Raw genomic sequence first — 19,954 nt, 5'->3', positions numbered from 1 at the left:
ATGCTATGCTCGTAGACGTGGTTTGGTTGAGTGTATCCATGACAGATGTGAGAGTTGTTAATTAATTGTTAACTTAAGGTGGCTACTTAAATACACATCTGGGTGGATTGGTTGCGGACACCTGGTGATATACCAGTGTTGTCCTAGGAGATCCCGGGGAACCCGTGTGATCATCCTATGGTTCCCCACCCAGGCTCAAAGGGATCATAAGATTATCCATGCTAGAAACTTTTGTGTGCAGCCACAAGCTATTATGGGCTCTAGCATAGTGGAGTAAGTTGCATGACCTCTTCCAGTGGTAGGCTAGCAGATGTAGGGGATATAGGTTGGTACGGTCTACCCGGGGTTAGAGTTAATGCTTCTGAAAAACTGTGTCTCGGTCATCCGTTTCTCAAACACCATGTAGTGTGAGAAATCCAACGGAGGATATCGAGTCTTATGGGGAAAAGTGCGCAAACCTCTGTAGAGTGTACAAACTAAACATGATTAGCCATGTCCCTGGTTATGGACATCTTGGTATCTGATTCTGGGATTATCATGTTGATCTCATCACTTTACTTAATTAATTTGTTGGGTTATAAATATTATTTTGGGATTGAGTTGGGGATATACCTTCTCAATAATTTTCATCAAAGTTTGTAGTTAAATAAAATATATTCCTTTGCAGTAGGGAAAATTGGCTTTTCGCAAAAACATGATAACCATGGAGCTTGTTCACTAGACAAATATGCATGTAGTGATAGCTATTATTCATCATTATCCTATGGTGTGAATTTGCCAGTACATTCAATGTACTGACCCTTTGTGGATGCAACATCGCATGTTGCAGGATTATCTTATGACGAGTAAGTGATACGTTAGGGTTACGATTTCTACACTCAACTTTGTCGTTGGTGTTGATGGGAATCCACAAACTTATTGTTACTTCCGCTATTTGGATTGAGGCAATAATACTTACGTTACTTTATACATGTGATTTACCTCTGTTATAAATCCTCGAGTATTGTGTGTGTCAGCATACCGATCCAGGGATGACACTTAAGCATAGAGACTTGACCGTCTGAGGTCGGGTCGCTACAAGATGGTATCAGAGCACATGTTGACTGTAGGACATGACCCCTAGAAACTGGCAAGCCCATAGGAAAGATTTTCTCTAAAACTTTATTTTTCAAAAGGATCTTTTAACTCTCATCTTTTCTAAGCTTTACCAAGTATTTCCTCTCATCTCAAATAGTTAGACTATACCCTTTCCCCTTTTTACCATGCGAGGATTCGACTAATGAGACTACTCCAAGAAGTATAAGATATCAGACAACTAAGACCACTTCGGAATGAAGAGGATTTCACCATGTATTATAATGGAAACTACAGTGGTTGGAGACTCCAAAGACTATGAGAATTGGAAGGCTCTGAAGAATTTTCAGATTTGTATGACCTAGGAAGGCTACCCTTATGGAATTTATCAGACTATTCAAAGTTGTCACTACTCGAGATCAAGGTGTGTCAGAGAAAGACTGGAACATAGAGCGTTAAAACTCAAAGTTTTTGTCAAGAAAACCTTAAGGCAGGAGATATCAACTATGGAATGATAGCTCACGGCAATGACATGGGGATAAAAACGGCTATCCATGATGTTATCGATGCTTATGCTATTGCCACCGTGCTGAGTTAAGCATGCATTTCTTCGGAAGGATTGGATGGTAGAAGGCCGATGGAGCATCTATCAGTAAGGGATACAGTTTTAACCTTAGCTAGTGTATCAACAGGATCGGGGGTATTACATCAAGAATTTTAAAATGGACCTTTAGGAAGCCATATTTGACAAGGAAGTATTTCTTGTAGAACTCAGGACCCAGAAGCTGAAAGTATCCAAGCTGGAGGAGCAAAACTTCGAGATACCGGAGATTCGTCAGGATTTGAAGGACAGTAGTACCATGATTCAAGCCAAGGATGTTGAAACCCAGAAGTTGGAACGCAACTCCAGAAATATTGAAGGATGTCACGAGAGACTTCACGTCAACAGAGATGAGCTGGCAAAAGAACTTGAGAAGGACAAGCACGATCGGAAGAATCTATCGGAGACATGAACAAGGCTTGAAGAGTTTGGCGACTTTGAAGATTTATTGACCCTTAGAAGACCAAACCCCTGTTATATACCTACGTTAGATGCGACCTTTGTGAGCTGTCGTTCGTTTGATGTTTTTTCGACAACCACAAAATAAAATATGTCCTTTCAAAACTATTGTTGTATTGTGTGTATCCCTCTCTGCCTCTCTTATCTCACCCCAAAACCCCTGGACCCAATAGAGGATGAATGGAGAGGAACTCATTTTTCCTGGACTGATAAGTCAATTGGGGACGGACCAATGGATTCAGAACATGGAAGATCACATGAAGAATAACCCTATAGCCTGGAAGGATATGACCCAACATGCTCTTCAGTTCTTTGAAAGAGGTGTTGCTACTTGGTGGAGGATGTACCAAACCATCAATGGATGGCAAGGAGTAGCCACTTGAAAAGAATTTAAGTCGACTTTACTAGAGTCTCGGTTTGTGTCCCAAAAATTGAAGCCTTATGGAAAGGATATGAAGAAACTTTGTGCATGCAAGCTTTCTGGAGAAATATGACACACCCATAAAGAACACAAGGATGAATGCCCTAACTATGAAGGAGGTCACATAGCTGAAGAATGCCCAACTAGGCAGATCAGTTGTTTGTTTTGTGTGAAGGGACTACCCACTACCCTGCTTAGTGTCACATTTACCCCATGGTACAAAGAACCATCTAGCAGAAGAAAGAAGCAATGAAAGGAGCCCTCATGGAAATCTTAGAAAAACCGGTGATAAAGGAGGATGTCGAGGACACACAAGAGGAAACAAAATTAAAGCTTGCACCAAGTCATGCTACTCATGGGGAGAAGAAGGACACATCTCCCAAAATTGTCTAGATGGAGACCTAGTAGAATTCCCAACAGAGGAAGTAGAGTATGATCCACAGGAAATAGAAGCCCTGATTGGAACGGAAAAAACCAGGAAGAGAAATAGATTGGATTCCAGGAAGGACCTGAGTCATATCACATGTTTCAGGTGCAAGGAGTCAGGGCACTACTTCAGCAGTTGCCTAAAAAGGAAGCCGAGGACCCAAGGAGGATTTGAAATCACAATGCAACCTCAAAACTTGTGTCAGAAGTAATATGCTTTTTTTGTAATGAAGCATGGCACTTTGCCAGAGAATGCCCCAAGGAGAAGGAGACTTGTGATAAATAGTTGGGTTGTAACGAGCAAAATAGTAGTACTAGTGAGAACCTTTTCCTTTATATTGAGGCGATGAGTTGAGGCATGAAATGGAAAAGCAAGAGATTGTAATCATTAGAGAATCAATAAAGTTAGTCTCGTCGGTACTGATTTGGAATTTTATGAGTTGTTACTCTATGAAGAAAGATTTTGACCATTTTCGAGGATATGAGAAATATGGTCTATGGATGAATTTGTGCATTTGAAGGGTGGTAGTACCCTGTGAGGAAACTTGACCCCTGGAAAGGATTATGATATCCATGGAGTGTGTCGTGGAATTGTCACGGTAGATGTCCTTAGTGTCAGGACTTAGTCGCGAGGCCAACGCATCTATGTGGTAGCTTGAGAGGGGTTGAGTGGAACGAGAGACGCGAGGTCTTACCCAGGTTCGGCCCCTCATGGTGGAGGTAAAAGCCTATGTCCTGCTTCATTGATATTAATTATGATGATCACGATTACAAGGGAGCTCTATCTCTAGAGCTATTGAGTTGTCTGTCTAAACCTAACTTATCAAAAACCTGTCCTCTTGGGGTGCCCTGCCCCTCCTTATATAAGTTAGAGGGGCGGGTTACATGTGGAGTCCTATTAGGATTAGGACTAGTCTACCTTCTAATACAAACCGGATACAAGTTCGGGTCTTAACTCCTCGTAAGGTAAATATTCCTCACGGCTTTCCTCTTAAACCGGCCCACCATTAACTTAAATTTGCCTTCTGGGCCTTGGGCCTTGTCATCCGTCTGTCCCGCCTACCTGGTTACCAGTGAGTCATAATGTTCAGGAAGGTTGCTTGTAAACTGTCTGATCAGGGCGGGTCGCCAGTGAATCGCCAAGTGTAAACCGGGTCTCAAGTAAACCGCCAAGTCCTGCTGGGTCATATTTCCGGCCGGGTCATACCGCGGGGTATATCCCCGATATTAGCCCCCAGTTTAGCTTGGATTTATCCATGGTAAACTTATGCTGCAAAAAACACAAGAACAAATTTGACAGGTTGTGCCCCGGGTTAAGAAATTCTTGTAAACCTGCACCTGAACAACCTTAAGTCCTTGTCATTTCCTTCTTCTCAAAAATCCAGGTCAACAGACCAGCTTCATAATCAACTTGTTTGCATAAGAAATATTGTAAATCAAGAATCCATTTGAGTCGGCCTTTAATGCTCTGACTTGACAAAAATATTGGACTTTGAAATATTCAACTGATATCTAGCCGGCTTGAAGATGTAGAACTTGCCATTTTATGATTACCACCATTGCCGGGTTATAAAAACTGATAATTCCGGGTCATGACTGTTATATACACCGGGTCACACAATTAATCTTCCTGCTTTGCTCAAAACTGAGAATTTGAAGATGTTCCTCCTTTATATGCATATTACCTGTAGCCCCCAAGTCTTAAGAGGAGAACATAGTGATAGCTTAAGACTTGCTTCAATATAAATGTTACAACCTTTGAAGAAATCCAGATTGTTCATCTTAGTCACTAGTCAAAACTAAATATTCCACATATGTAGCCCCCAAGTGCTGGGTTGTCATGCTTGCAGTAGCCTGGGACTTATAATTGCCTTTATGCTCATAAAAACTTCAACCAGTGTAGCCCCAAAGGGCCGGGTCATTATGCAATAATGAGCAAGGACTTTATAAATATGATCATGTAGACTTGAATAATGTAGCCCCCAAGTGCCGGGTCGTAAGCCTGCAGCGACTCGGGACTATTCCTTCAATTATAGAATAAATCATATCCATTGATAATATAATACCAATTGCGCTAAAGCGACTTTGAAAACCTTAATCATAATACTGGTTATTAATAACCATAATAAAATCCCGCCATGTTGGCTATTGGAAGATTTGAATAATACAATCCAATGATTTATGAGCGCATGATTCCAATGGCGCAATCCAAATATATACTAGAGACTTATAATCCCAAGCCAGTCCGGGTTAATAAACACTGGATAATTTATCAACATACTGGCGACTTATAGCCGAAAGCCAGGTCGGGTTAATAAACGTCGGTGATTTATAATCATGCTTTATTCAACCTGTTTCTGCATACAACAAGTTTAAAGTGTCCTGGCGGTTTACCTCAGGACGGGTCATAATGCCCAACATATAACCCTGGTTTATAACCAAGGCTTGCACTTAATAATAATCAAATATGAAAATGTCATACCTGTGACATTGAATCACATCGTTGGTTTACCAACTTTTTGTAGTAAAGGTGATAACCCGAATTTTGAGTACTGGTAACTCTTCCTATGTCTTGCTGGTTTATAGTAAAACCGTACCGGGTTGTAATAAACACTGGATTATCCATATATAATATTGGCGACTTGTAGTCTAAACCAGACCGGGTCAATAAGCACCGGATTATAACTGATCATGTACTGACAACTTGTAGTTGAAAGCCAAGACGGGTCAATAAACGCCGGTTTATCATAAGATAATATGAACCTTATCAAAGGAGAAAAAACTTGGCAAATTAAAAGCATAAAAATAATATGCGAGGTTTTTCATGGGCTGCCAGGAAAAAAATCGAGGCTTTTCATGGGCTACCAGGCCACTGAGTTAAACCATTTTACAAAGCATTTTAAGATGGACCTCACATTAACCAATCGCCGATCTAACTTTGACAAGTTCAGGGTCTATGAGATTGACTTGTCAAACGTTCGGCGGGTCATACCAGGATTACCTGGACGGAGTGTCTTACTTAAAGAGGCAGGATAACCCGGGGTTTTAGGTGAATACACCTGGCTTCCAAGCCTGTCTTGATAGCCTATTACAAGGGTGTAGACTATTTGTTCTTTGAGAAGCAAAGAGCCCCCAAGCAATATTTTGAGCTGTGCTCAGTGGGTGCCTATGTTTGAGTTGTGCTTTTGCAACACTCTCTTTAGCACCCAAATGATTTCCCTAGTGGCCTTACGCCGATCAAGAGGTGTAGCTATGGTTAGAATACGAACAAGCCCCCAAGTGATTTCCCTGGTGGCCTTACGCTGATCAAGAGGTGTAGCTATGGCTCGAATACAACCTAGCCCCCAAATGCTTTTTATATATATGGATTTATAAGCCGGATCAATGGGTAAATAGAACTCTACTTTATAAATAGAAGCCCCCATGTAACTTTTCTGAGAACTCGAACTTTGCGAGAGATATTTCTTCTTGAACCGGATGTTAAACCGGATACTGAGAGCTTCAAAGCTTTGTGGGAGACATCTTTCCCTTGAACCGGATTTTAAACCGGAATCTTCAGCCGGAAATTTTCTGACGGCCTTTAAACTCGAACTTGCAAGAGATTAATTCTTTTTGAACCAGAAATTCTTAAACCAGATTTGAGAACTTTAGAGCTTTGTGGGAGAACAGATTTCCCTTGAATCGGATTTTAAACCGACATTCTTCATTTTGAATCAGAAGTCATCTGACAGCCTTCAAATTTTCATCAATATGGTAGTAGCCTCCGGGACTAGATTATTTTTCCCTCCAACGTCCTGGGGTTCTTGAATTCACTGAAAACTGGCAACACTTGCTTGAGTCATATCATTGTAGCCCTCGAGTCTCAAGGTGACTCGAGGAGTTGGCTTGAGATTCTCCATATTTGACCGTGATATAAACCGGCATATAGTTAAACAGCGGAACACTGGAATGTGTTGACGCTGGAGGCAAAGTGGCGAGTTGATGATCTTTGCAACACTCATTGTATATTCTTGGCGTTGATAACGCGAGGTAAATCCAAGGAAGGTTGAGGTTGACCGAGTCGGGTTATAAATGATCCCGTATGAGCTGTTTTAATAACCCGGCCAATGGTTCATCTCGACTGGTTGTTGAAGTTAACCAAACCGCAGTGACGGTGACTTGTGTGCCTGCCCATCGAGCTATCCGGTGCAGACAGAGGGGCAAAGACGGCCGCAGCGTCAGAAGCGGCATAGACGTGAATGAGTCGTCCGCAGACAGATGAGTCGGCCGCGACATTGTAACGTCCGTTGAGCAGCGAGCTGTCGCGGCCCCGGCGAGTCGATGTAGACCGGGCCACAGGGGCGGCGGCTTGCGCACATCCATTGAACAGCAACCAAGCGCGATCCCAACAAGTCGATGTAGACCGAGCCGCAAGGGTGGCGACTTATGCGCGTCCATTCACAGGGTAATATGACACGGACGAACACCGATGTGGAATGTTGCCCGCACATGCTCCGCATTTGCGGTATAACACCGATTTTATAATAAATAATTGCCCTGAGTAAAATATATATACCAAAGTAATTGTTCTTTGACAAAAACAATATGCGCTGAATAAAATAGACTTAGATGTATATCACCTGATTTGTTCGGACGACAGATGATCCGAATGTGCGTTTGTCGGCATGTTTCATGCAGACGACAATTGATGTCACGTTTCTCCTCATATAGTACGCTAGTGAAAAATCCTCGCCGAGCACTATTAGCAGTTGACATTGAATTTGCTTCTCCATGTAAATAGGATTCTTTCAGCACCTAAGAATTTGTGCATATATTCCCTTTATGCCAGTGGTAATGAAGTGATAACTCTTGGGCGCTTTTCATTGTTTCAGCGATCTCTACAGACTTCAGCCTATTATTCTTGCAGGAGGTTCTGCGAGGTGGTAATATGGCCGTAACAGCAGCAGCTTACATCGGGCCACGCTGGCCGATCGCGCCGTCATGACATGTATTTTCCTGTTTAATCTAGTAGAGCATCTGACGCGTAGGGGTCCTCGGTGAATTGCTTGCATGCATATATAGGGTTGATCTCCACCCGTCCTTTTGAACCTTTTGTAAGACCAACGCTTGACCAAACCGCCAGCACGTGCTAGCACTGCTGCCGCAGTCTTCTCCGTTGTCCAGTGTGGCCTCACAAATAATGTCTACTAATTTGAACTGTGTACTACTCCAGACAAGGGAGTATTTCTTCGTTTTCTGAATCGCATGTGTCAATGTGTGATGGCTACGTTTCTTTGCAACTAGCACCTTGACAGAGGAGTTGATAAACTAGCACCTTGACGAGGGCAGCTCAAAATGGCTGGTCCGGAAGGCGGAGCGACTCAGAGACGAGGCCACTTGGTGGCGAGTCCGAGTGGAGGTGGAACGGGGTCAGGGCAACTTGGCGCGGCTGCCACTGAGTTGGCCCGCGGTAAGGCGACTGGTGTCCCAACGCGCGGTGGGTCGAGGCGGAGGCAAGGCGGGTGAAGACGATGGCGGCTCGACCGGGGCTGGTCAATGACGAGCAGCCGAGGCAGGCGACGGCTCAAGGACGTGCTTGACGCAGAGGGAGCGTAGGCGAGGCTGCTTCAACCAGTGCGGCCCAAGGCGGACATCGGCTTCGATACACCACGACGGCCGACTCGAAGGTGGCCAGCGGCGGCGATTTGAAGACGGAGCCCGGTGACTTAGTGTGGGGCGGTTCAGCGCGAGATGGGCAACTTAAGCTCTGGTGGAGGTGACTCAACACAGAGGAGGGCAGCTCGACGGCAGAGGTTCAGGCTGGAGCACAGCTGTGGCGGTATCTCGACCGGGGGTGAGCCGGCGGCGTGGTCAAAGACCGAATCCGTGGCCCGTGTTCGTTTCCGTGTCGCGGATGGTTATCCATGTCCGAGTCTACCTTCAGATCATGGAGCTGTTGTGCTGTTTAACTGAACTTTCCTTCTCAACAAACAAGAGGTCTCTTGGGACTTTCCGTTGTCGTGGAGCACTAGTCGAAAATTCTTACTCTTCCCTTTCCTTCCTTTTTTTCTTTGTCAATCCAATCCTCAATACTCACGGATAACCAACCTGACTGTAGCTTTATGTGGGATGTAGAAAAAGTACTACTTGGTTCAACACAGTATCAGACAAAATAGCAGATCGCTTTTTCTCGTAACTTGCTACAATGCCTGATCATCTAAGAACTTGAGGAGGCAATTAATCTTGCCTTGGTTTCTAATGACAGTTGAACAGAAATTGACCCGGATTCGACGAATCATCTGGTCGTAGCAGCGCGCACCATGCAACCCTAATCTTTGAACTCAAAACTTAATCTGTCTAATCACGAGCTCTTCAATCCCTGAAGAGATACCTCCAAGAACTCAACACCACCGTGCGCTTGCCCCATGGTGGGCGCCAACTATCGTGGAATTGTCACGGCAGATGTCCTTAGTGTCAGGACTTAGTCGCGAGGCCAACACATCTATGTGGTAGCTTGAAAGGGGTTGAGTGGAATGAGAGATGTGAGGTTTTACCCAGGTTCGGCCCCTCACGGTGGAGGTAAAAGCCTACGTCCTGCTTCATTGATATTGATGATGATTATCACGATTACAAGGGAGCTCTATCTCGAGAGCTATTGAGTTGTCTGTCTAAACCTAACTTATCAAAAACTTGTCCTCTTTGGGTGCCCCGCCCCTCCTTATATAAGTTAGAGGGGCGGGTTACATGTGGAGTCCTATTAGGATTAGGACTAGTCTACCTTCTAGTACAGACCGGATACAAGTCTGGGTCTTAACTTCTTGTAAGGTAAATATTCCTCATGGCTTTCCTCTCAAACCGGCCCACCATTAACATAAACTGGCCTTCTGGGCCTTGGGCCTTGTCATCTGCCAGTCCCGCCTGCCAGTTTACCAGTGAGTCATAATGTTCAGGCAGGTTGCTCGTAAACCGTCTGATCAGGGCAGGTTGCCAATGAATAGCCAAGTGTAAACCGGGTCTCAAGTAAACCGCCAAGTCTTGCCGGGTCATATTTCCAGATGGGTCATACCGCGGGGTATATCCCCGATAGAGTGGACTTTGGACAAAATAAGTATGTGTTTTATCTCGATATGTGGTATACCCCAAGAATATGGAGGGATGAAGTACTATTGGATATAAAGGAGGTATAATGTTGGTAATATGGAGCAATTGTAACTCCATGATGAGTCTGAGTAATCACGCCTCAGTTTGGTACAAATAGAAGGAAGGAAGACAATACAATTGGATGGATTTAAGAATGCTGGGAAGCTGGATGTTGGAGTAATGATCAGTTGCCCTGATGATGAGTTCAAGGTTTACAAGTGATGAGATGGGCAATAACCCACAAGCCCCAGGACCTGCCAAGAAGCAAGCACACTCTTGCTAAAGGAAAAACCCTGGAAGAAGTTACGACTTTATCAACAGACGATCTTATAGGAGTTTACACAAAACCTGAGAGATGTGAAGGAACGATAGATGTTTCTTTGGCTTGTAGAATCAATGGATTTTTTTCCAAACCCAGTTCATGGACAAGAGATATTCTGCAATACTTGTGAGGATGACCGAGTGTTAGAATGCGAGATTCGCTAAACCGTATACAAGGTAATGATTTGGGTGCGGGATAGATTGATCACGATACCGACTTACTCTTTCTATTCGCCTTGCTGTATGGGATCGTAAATCTGAGTGACTTACCCATAGTAGAGCGACGACGATCAAAACCTTGTTTAAACCTTAGAATGGTATGACAATTTTCCCTTGTACTAGGCAACTATTGCCAATCGTAGGACATCCAGTGAGGTTCAACCCAGACCCATTTCCTGCAGGAGAAACCATAAATGGTTGACCACCATGAGATATCGATAGTTGTTTAGTATTGGCGCCAAACCCGTCAGCTAAGAAGACCCAACCTCAGAAAAACCTTACCAAGATGAAAGGACACAAGAATTGAGTAAAAATGGTTGTGCCACTACCGGAAGAGCCAGAGTATGAAATTTCCCGAGAATCAAGGAGACTGATACTGTCAGCAATAAGGATGGAGTATATGAGTATTGATGGAACCATAATGATGTTTCTAAGGGTGGTAGCATCCCAGACCCCATGTGACGATTGATGGATTTTGAGAAGACCCCGAACCTAACCTATTTCTTTCTAGCCTCTCCGAATCTCGAGGACGAGATTCATTTTAAGTGTGGTTGGTTTGCAACATCCCAAAATTCTAAAATTTGGAATGTTATAACAAATAGATAGTTTGATTGTTTGTTTGATTGTGATGTGTGAAATTGAGTGAAATTTGAAACTTTTTGAAAGTTAAATGAGAGGGAATAAAAGGACTTTCCCAAACTTTCATCTTGCATTTATGATCTCCATGAATTCAAATTCATTTCATCACAAAACCCTAGAGAGAAGATGACATGACTTCTTCCATTTAAATAAATGAAAAGGTTTTTGAAAAGATTTGAATTCCATTTGGAACTATTTCAAATTCGGAAACTTTAAGCAACTCAATGATTTTAATTAGAGAATATAAAATGACTTCTACAAAATATCTGAAATATGAGTTAGAAGTTTAAAGGAGTCAAATTTAAAGTCCTTTTGAAATTATTTTCAATTTGGAGTTATTTGGGTTTTATTCAAATTATTTTTCTCCCAAAATAAAATAAATGGAAAATAGGGTAAAATGATTGCATACATCATAAAATTAGAGAGAAATAAATTTGAAATCATTTTGGTAATTTTAAAATGATTTTTATTGGGTTTTATTGCATTAGTAGCACTCTTTGCTTTATTTACATTTTCGTCGATTTTAATTGGCACTAGAAAAATGTTCATGTTGTAGAAAATCTTTTTTCTGAAAATTATGATATATAATATGCCTATGTAAAATTTTATTTTTATTTTCGTTATTCAGTTTATCTTTTTGTGTTAAAAAAATAACAAAAACTGCACGTGCGCCTGGAACTAACTGTCGCCCACGTGCGTAGCATAGTGGCAGCAGGCGCCCCATCTTTTCTTTTTCTTTTTCCTACATGGGACAGGCCCAGCCAGCCTTTTTTTCACTTTAGCCGAATTTTGTTTAAAAAAAACTACAACGCAGCCGGGCCGAACTTTTAGCCCATGATCCTTTTCAAATTTCATCTACGTACGTATATGTTTAGTCTCACAATGCCTAGCCTTTGACCCCTAAATCTCTTTTCCACCTATAAATATAGACCCATAGAGCTTCCAAAAATCATCCAATTCGGGTTAAATTAATATTTTGGTTTGACTAGATTCATTTAAGAAAAATATTTTTCTTCTGTCCGGTGCGACTTCTGGAAGTTGTCTCGTCTCTGTGAACTCATCTTTTCTCTACCTTATAAAGGTATCCTTTTCTTTTTTATACTTCTGTAGTTTATTATTTCTAGACTAGTATGGTAAAATAATTAGATTATCAATTAGTCTCTGTATTTATACATTAGACCTAGAATTCTTTCAGCCATAGCTATTTTTCTTCCGTAAAATAGCTTGGCCCTGATTTTTCAAATAGCCATAACTTTTTACTCGTTCATCCAAATGAGATGAAACCAGCGCCTATACTTTTGTCTTGTTTTCACATATCCAGTGAACCTGTCACATCAACTTTTTGAAATTTTCAAATTTCGAAATTTGTTCAAATTCATATTCAAACTTCTTTTGTTCATAACTCGCGTTTTATAACTCCGTTTGAGTTGATTCTTTTTGCAAATCGAAGCTCTTGACCTAAAATTTTTGATAAGGCCAAATTCACTTAATTTTGGTACTGTTAGAAATTGTTTTATATTGCAAGAGTTATTTGCTTGGTTTTTGATGTATTCCGAATTTTCTTCTTCATTTTTTCTGATCTTTTGGGTGATTGCTTATGTGTGGTTACTATTGCTTGCTCACGCTAGATTGACCGGAGTGTGACGAGTAGAACTATCAGGAGTTATGAGTGCGAATCATCTTCATCAACAGTACAAGGCAAGTTCACACTTTGATCATATCCCTTTCATACCCAGTTTTTATGCATTAGTTTCACCCTCAATCATTGTATGGTTAGGATTTGATAACATGTGGGTATTGGGAAGTAGATGATGAGGTAGAACCTATTGCCCTTTTTATATCAAACCCTTGGGAGTTACTTCTACGTTATGCTTATACTGCCATGCTATTCTCGTAGACGTGGTTTGGTTGAGTGTATCCATGACAGATGTGAAAGTTGTTAATTAATGGTTAACTTAAGGTGGCTACTTAAATACACATCTGGGTGGATTGGTTGCGGACACCTGGGGGTATACCAGTGTTGTCCTAGGAGATCCCGGGGAACCCATGTGATCATCCTATGGTTCGCCACCCAGGCTCAAAGGGATCATAAGATTATTCATGCTAGAAACTTCCGTGTGCAGCCACAAGCTATTATGGGCTCTAGCATTGTGGAGTAAGTTGCATGACCTATTCCAGTGGTAGGCTAGTGGATGTAGGGGATGTAGGTTGGTACGGTCTACCCGGGGTTAGAGTTAATGCTTCTAAAAAATGTGTCTCGGTCATCCGTTTCTCAAACACCATGTAGTGCGAGAAATCCAACGGAGGAGATCGAGTCTTGTGGGGAAAAGTGCCCAAACCTCTGCAGAGTGTACAAACTAATCATGATTAACCGTGTCCCCGGTTATGGACATCTTGAGTATCTGGTTCTTGGATTATCATGTTGATCTCATCACTTTACTTAATTAATTTGTTGGGTTATAAATATTATTTTGGGATCGAGTTGGGGATATACCTTCTCAATAATTTTCAACAAACTTTGTAGTTAAATAAATATATTCCTTTGCAGTAGGGAAAATTGGCTTTTCGCAAAAAACATGATAACCATAGAGCTTTTCCACCAGCCAAAAATGCATGTAGTGATAGCTATTATTCATCATTTTCCTATGGTGTGAATTTGCCAGTACATTCAATGTACTGACCCTTTGTGGTTGCAACGTCTCATGTTGCAGGATTATCTTACAACGAGTAAGTGATACGTTAGGGTTATGATTTCTACACTCAACTTTGCCGTTGGTGTTGATGAGAATCCACAACCTTGTTGTTACTTCCACTATTTCGATTGAGGTAATAGTATTTACGTTACTTTATACATGTGATTTACCTCTATTATAAATCCTCGAGTACTGTGTGTGTCAGCATACCGATCCAGGGATGACACTTAAGCACAGAGACTTGACCGTCTGAGGTCGGGTCTCTACAGTCCAAGTAATGAAGGCTATGTATGGTGATGCTCAGTACAATGCGAGCAAGCAGCCCAAATGGGAGGTTTTTGCAAAGAAACCAACGTTTGTCAAGGTTCCACTTCAAGGCCCGAATGAATGTGGCCATTATACTCTGAAGTATGTGGGATGCTATGATGGTGAAAAGATCATTGAGAACATTCAAGATAATGACGTGGGTTCTAGTTGAACTTTTCACTTTTTTGTGTTTGGCTGATTGTGTATTCTTCTTTTTATTTGTCATGATTTTTGATTTTTGATTATTTGTTTTATTGTTTTTGCAGCCTCGTATTGTTTATTGGAATGTTGAGGATCTGTATAGAGTTGTGTTCAACCGGAATAACCAGCTTCTGGTGACGGAGCTTCCCAAGGAGGTTCAGGCTTTGGCTCCTAGTGCATAGAAGAAATGGATAGTTTGTGTGATATATTTCTTGAAAGCATTGTAGGCTTTGTTTGTAGTGTTTGGATGTCTTGTCAAGTACTATGTAATAACTGGTATATTTTGTGTTGTGTTTAAGTGTGGCACAATGTTTAACAATCTTTTTTTCCATGATGATAGTGTGGTTGAATAGCTGTTTTCACTTGTGTATGTTTCATTGGGAATTCGTTTTGGTTAAGTTCTATTTTTTGTACTGAAGTCTTGTAAATAGTTGAACTGAAAACACCTTTTGCCAATTTCATTACGAGTTGTTGCTGGAAAAGTGAGATTTATTTTATTTTCATCTCTCCCAACCTAGGTTGGACCTTTATAGTTTATGTACCCTCTTTTCTTGTACTTATAGTATAGTTCTGTTAGTACTGAATTGTAATGTCATTCAGTGTAAGGTTTTCAAAATTTGGTGTCACGATAGCACTTGTGGATCTAGCGTGAGTGGAGTGATGCTTCTTTTGTTATGTAGAACTGATTTCATATAATGTATTAGAATTGAAGTTTTTTTTGGTATTGAAATTATTTACGACCAAGTTGCTACGTGATCTCTATCCAGATTTTATTTAAGTATAAGAAATTTAGCAAAATTTTGAGAGCCAAATTTTGGTTTGAACTTCTTGAATTTTAGTAGTTGAATTTCATATTAAAAGTTAAAGCACAGGTTTAAATTAGCCACATTTAACGGATAGTCGTATTAAGTTCATAATTAGTTCACTAGTCAATGTGGGCTAATGCTTCTGTTTTTTGTTTTTTTGTTAATTTTTGTCCTTGGTTGAACTATAATCTATTTGGTCGAGTCTTGGCCTTCTTTCTCAAGGCATTAATTGGTATCATCATAGCACTTACCGAATAAACTAAGCTGTACTGAGATTTCAATTGTGCTAGTACTTTTATCATTTTATGTTTTTTGTGTTGTTTGAAACTAGTGCCTCACTGGTCAATGTGGGCTGATGCTTCTGTTTTCTTTCTTGTGAATTTTCTCCTTGGTCGAACTGATATCTTTTTTGATTTAGTTTTGGCCTTTTTTTCTAGGATGTGGTTCTTCTCAAGGCAATGTTTGGTATGATCATAGTACTTGTCGTATAGACTAAGTTGTATTATTACTGTTATTCTTAGTGTCTCACTGTTTGATGGAATGCGAACTGAAACTTCCCGTTCCTTTTTATATTTGTGTAGAATGAATGTACCGTGTGTTCAAGTGTACAAGAACTCTCAGTCCTAGCATGCTAGTGACTAGGAAATACATAATGACGGTTCTTTGCTTTTCCTGTTGCAGTACTTAGTAAATTTCTAACTACTATTAGCATGATGTTGTTAGTACTTTATGTTGTCTACGGCTGAAACTTAGTCTTTTTTACTGTTCTTCTGAAACTAAAAAGTGATTTTTAGTGTGATAGTACTACCGTACATGTCTAAGCAATACTGAGCGTCCAAGGCTACTATTTGCTGTTGTCCTTAGGTTTGGTTTGGGGTCTTCTCAAAATCCATCGATCGTCACATGGGGTCTGGGGTGCTACCACCCTTAGAAACATCGTTACGGTTCCATAAATACTCATATACTCCATCCTTATTGTTGACAGTGTCAATCTCCTCGATTCTCGGGAAATTTCGTACTCCGCCACTTACGGTAGTGGCATAACCATTCTTACTCAATTCTTGTGTCCTTTCGTCTTGGTAAGGTTCTTCCGAGACTGGGTCTTCATAGCTGACGGGTTTGGTGCCAATGTTAAACAACTATCTATATCTCATGGTGGTCAACCATTTTTGGTTTCTCCTGCAGGAAATGGGTCTGGGTTGAACCTCACTGGACGTCCTACGATTGGCAACAGCTGCCTAGTACAAGGGGAAATTGTCATACCATTCTAAGGTTTCAACATGGTTTTGATCGTCGTCGCTTTACTATGGGTAAGTCATCAGATTTACCATCCCATATAGCAAGGCGAATAAAAAGAGTAAGTCGGTATGGTGATCAATCCATCCCGCACCCAAATCATTACCTTGTATACGGTTTAGCGAATCTCGCATTCTAACACTCGGTCATCCTCACAAGTATTGCATAATTTCTCTTATCCACGAACTGCGTTCGGAAAAAATCCATTGATTCTGCAAGCCAAAGAAACATCTATCGTTCCTTCACATCTCTCAGGTTTTGCGTAAACTCCTATAAGATCGTCTGTTGATAAAGTCGTAACTTCTTCCAGGGTTTTTCCTTCAGCAAGGGTGTGCTTGCTTCTTGGTAGGTCCTGGGGCCTGTGGGTTATGGCCCATCTTATCTCTTGTAAACCTTGAACTCATCATCGGGGCAACTGATCATTACTCCAACATCCAGCTTCCCAGCATTCTTAAATCCATCCAATTGTACTATCTTCATTCCTTCTATTTGTACCAAACTGAGGCGTGATTACTCAGACTCATCATGGAGTTACAATTGCTCCATATTACCAACATTATACCTCCTTTATATCCAATAATACTTCATCCCTCCATATTCTTGGGGTATACCACATATCGAGATAAAACTCATACTTATTTTGTCCAAAGTCCACTCCATGGAATATCTTTATCCTTTCCAGGGGTCAAGTGTCCTCAAAGGGTACTACCACCCTTAAAATGCACAAATTCATCCATAGACCATATTTCTCATATCCTCGAAAATGGTCAAAATCTTTTTTTCATAGAGTATAAAATTCTAAATCAGCACCAACGAGACTAACTTTATTGATTCACCAATGATTACAATCTGTTGCTTTTCCATTTCATGCCTCAACTCATCGCCTCAATATAAACGAAAAGTTCTCAATACTACTACTATTTTCCTCGTTGCAACCCAACTATTTATCACAAGTCTCCTTCTCCTTGGGGCATTCTCTGGCAAAGTGCCATGCTTCATTACAACGAAAGCATATTACTTCTGACAAGTCTCGAGGTTTCCTTCTGATTTCAAAGCCTCCTTGGGTCCTCGGCTTCCTTTTTGGGAAACTGCTGAAGTAGTGCCCTGACTCCTTGCACCTGAAACAGGTGATATGACTCAGGTCCTTCCTAGAATCTAATCTATTTCTCTTCCTGGATTTTTCCATTCCAATCATGGCTTCTATTTCCCGTGGATCATACTCTACTTCCTCTGTCGGGAATTCTACTAGGTCTCCATCCAGACAATTTTGGGAGATGTGTCCTTCTCCACATGAATAGCATGACTTGGTGCAGGCTTTAATTATGTTTCCTCTGTGTGCGTCCTCGACATCCTCCTTTATCACCGTTTCTTCTAAAATTTCCATGAGGGATCCTTTCGTTGCTTCTATCTTCTGCTGGATGGTTCTTTGTACCATGGGGTAAATGTGACACTAAGCAGGGTAGTGGGTAGTTGTGACGCCCGGATAGTTAAGCTACAGTAAACCTCTATTAATGATGCCATGTCACGATGGTTACTGTTGCTAATCACGCGTTAGTTCAAAACGAATCAAATTCAAATTTGAGATTAATGGCAAACATCAAAAGTTTTCAAACATAAAACTAAAATGTTCGGTTTGCGGAAAATAATCCATAAATTATTTTGGTGAAGTAACCACACTTTTACAAATTGTTTAAATATTTTAAGATAAATAAAACAGTAGCAGGAACAGATAATTAAATGCCCTATTCAATTAATAAAATATTAAACTAATTTATTTAATTGCCCGGACTAATGGGGCAGTGACATATTTATGAAACTAAATTAGGAACTAGTTTGGTATTTTATCTAAACTATAGCAATGTGAAACTAAAATAAAACTAAAATAAACAAAAGAACATAAAAACAAAAATAAAGGAAACCCCCCACCTCCCTGGCCCAACTGGACCACCGGCCCAGGCGCACCCCTCCTCTCCTCCCCTGTTCACGAACCACCCCGTGGCCATGGCTGATGCCTGCCACGGCACCGGTCGTCGCCGTGGCGGCCATCCGCTGGCACCCCCACTCCTATAAGGCCTCGCCCCGGGCCAAACCCTAGCTCTCTCCCCTCACTCCCCCCTCCTCAATGGATCTGGGCGCCCCTCGCCCCTCTGCGTTCCGCTCGTTGCCCCCGAGGCCACCTCGTCGCCATTGCCACGGTCAACCGCCTCTTCTCGCCGTCTCTGCCCACCCAGGAGCTCCGTTGGACTCCTCCACGTCGTCCCCGCCCTCAACTTCAAGCCGGGGCGCTGCCAAGCTCGACATCATCTTCAAGCTCTGCCCCCGAGCTCGCCGCCTTCGATTCGGTCGTCTCCGACAGCCGCCGGCCTCCCCGACCCCTCGAGCTCGCATGCGTCCTCCACTGTGAGGCCCTCCTCCCATTCCCCTTGTTTCTCCCCTTGGAATCGGCGCCGTAGACCTGCCCCCACCTGAGTTCGCCATGGCCAGACCCTGCCGTAGCCACACCGGGCGCGCTCCCAGCGCCTCTGCCCGCCTGAGGCCGGCGCCCTCGCGCGTGCGCGTACGCCCGAGGCCGCGCCCCCCTGCATACTGCTGCTCTGCTTCTTGCTGCTGCTGCTCTACTTGTGCCCGCTGCTACTGCTCTGTTGCTGACGCTACTATGCCGCTGCCTATTGCCGGCTTGCCGCTGCCATTGCTATTTGCTGCGCCCGCCTGGCCGCGCCGACCGCGGCCGCACCCTGCTTCCTTCGCCGCACGCCCTCCAGGTCGTGCGTCACCGCGCCCGGCGTTGGCCGCCAGCCCGCGCCGCCCGCTCGCCGGTAGCACCCTCGCCCCGACTGGCTGCTGCTTGCTACTGATGCATGCTGCTGCGCTGCTTTTTTTTTACTGCTCCTGCTATTTCTAGCCGCCGCTGCTCTTGCCTAGTTCTTGCTAATGTAGATGCTACTAGCTAGCTTTCTTATTTTTACAATGACTAACCCTCTAAACTGTCTCTAAATGGTGGTTAACCAACTACTAACATGAGCAAAAATAGTATGAGTAGAAAGTTTGCATGACGAACTCCATTTTATCCCATTGGACCAAATCTCTTCGATGCCTGGATTAAATCATATAAAAATCACAAAATGCTATGTTCAGATAATAGAATCAACTCCTAGCTACGTGATGTGCGTGTGCGGGAGTGTGTGTGGCCAGCTGTGCCACAGCCGTGTGTGGCCGGTCATGCTAGTTAGGAGTAGTTTAATTAGTAGGAGTACTAGTTAATTAGTCTAATAGTAGATGATATGTGGATCCCCGCTTCTAAATTAACTAGTTAAATAAACCTATTAAAATACTAGTCAATGACAGGTGGACCCCCTCTAATTATCCACTTAAA

Source organism: Triticum dicoccoides, chromosome 5A (genome assembly GCF_002162155.2).
Source record: "Triticum dicoccoides isolate Atlit2015 ecotype Zavitan chromosome 5A, WEW_v2.0, whole genome shotgun sequence".
In the NCBI taxonomy this organism is placed as follows: Eukaryota; Viridiplantae; Streptophyta; class Magnoliopsida; order Poales; family Poaceae; genus Triticum; species Triticum dicoccoides.
This window is presented reverse-complemented; position numbering follows the sequence as displayed.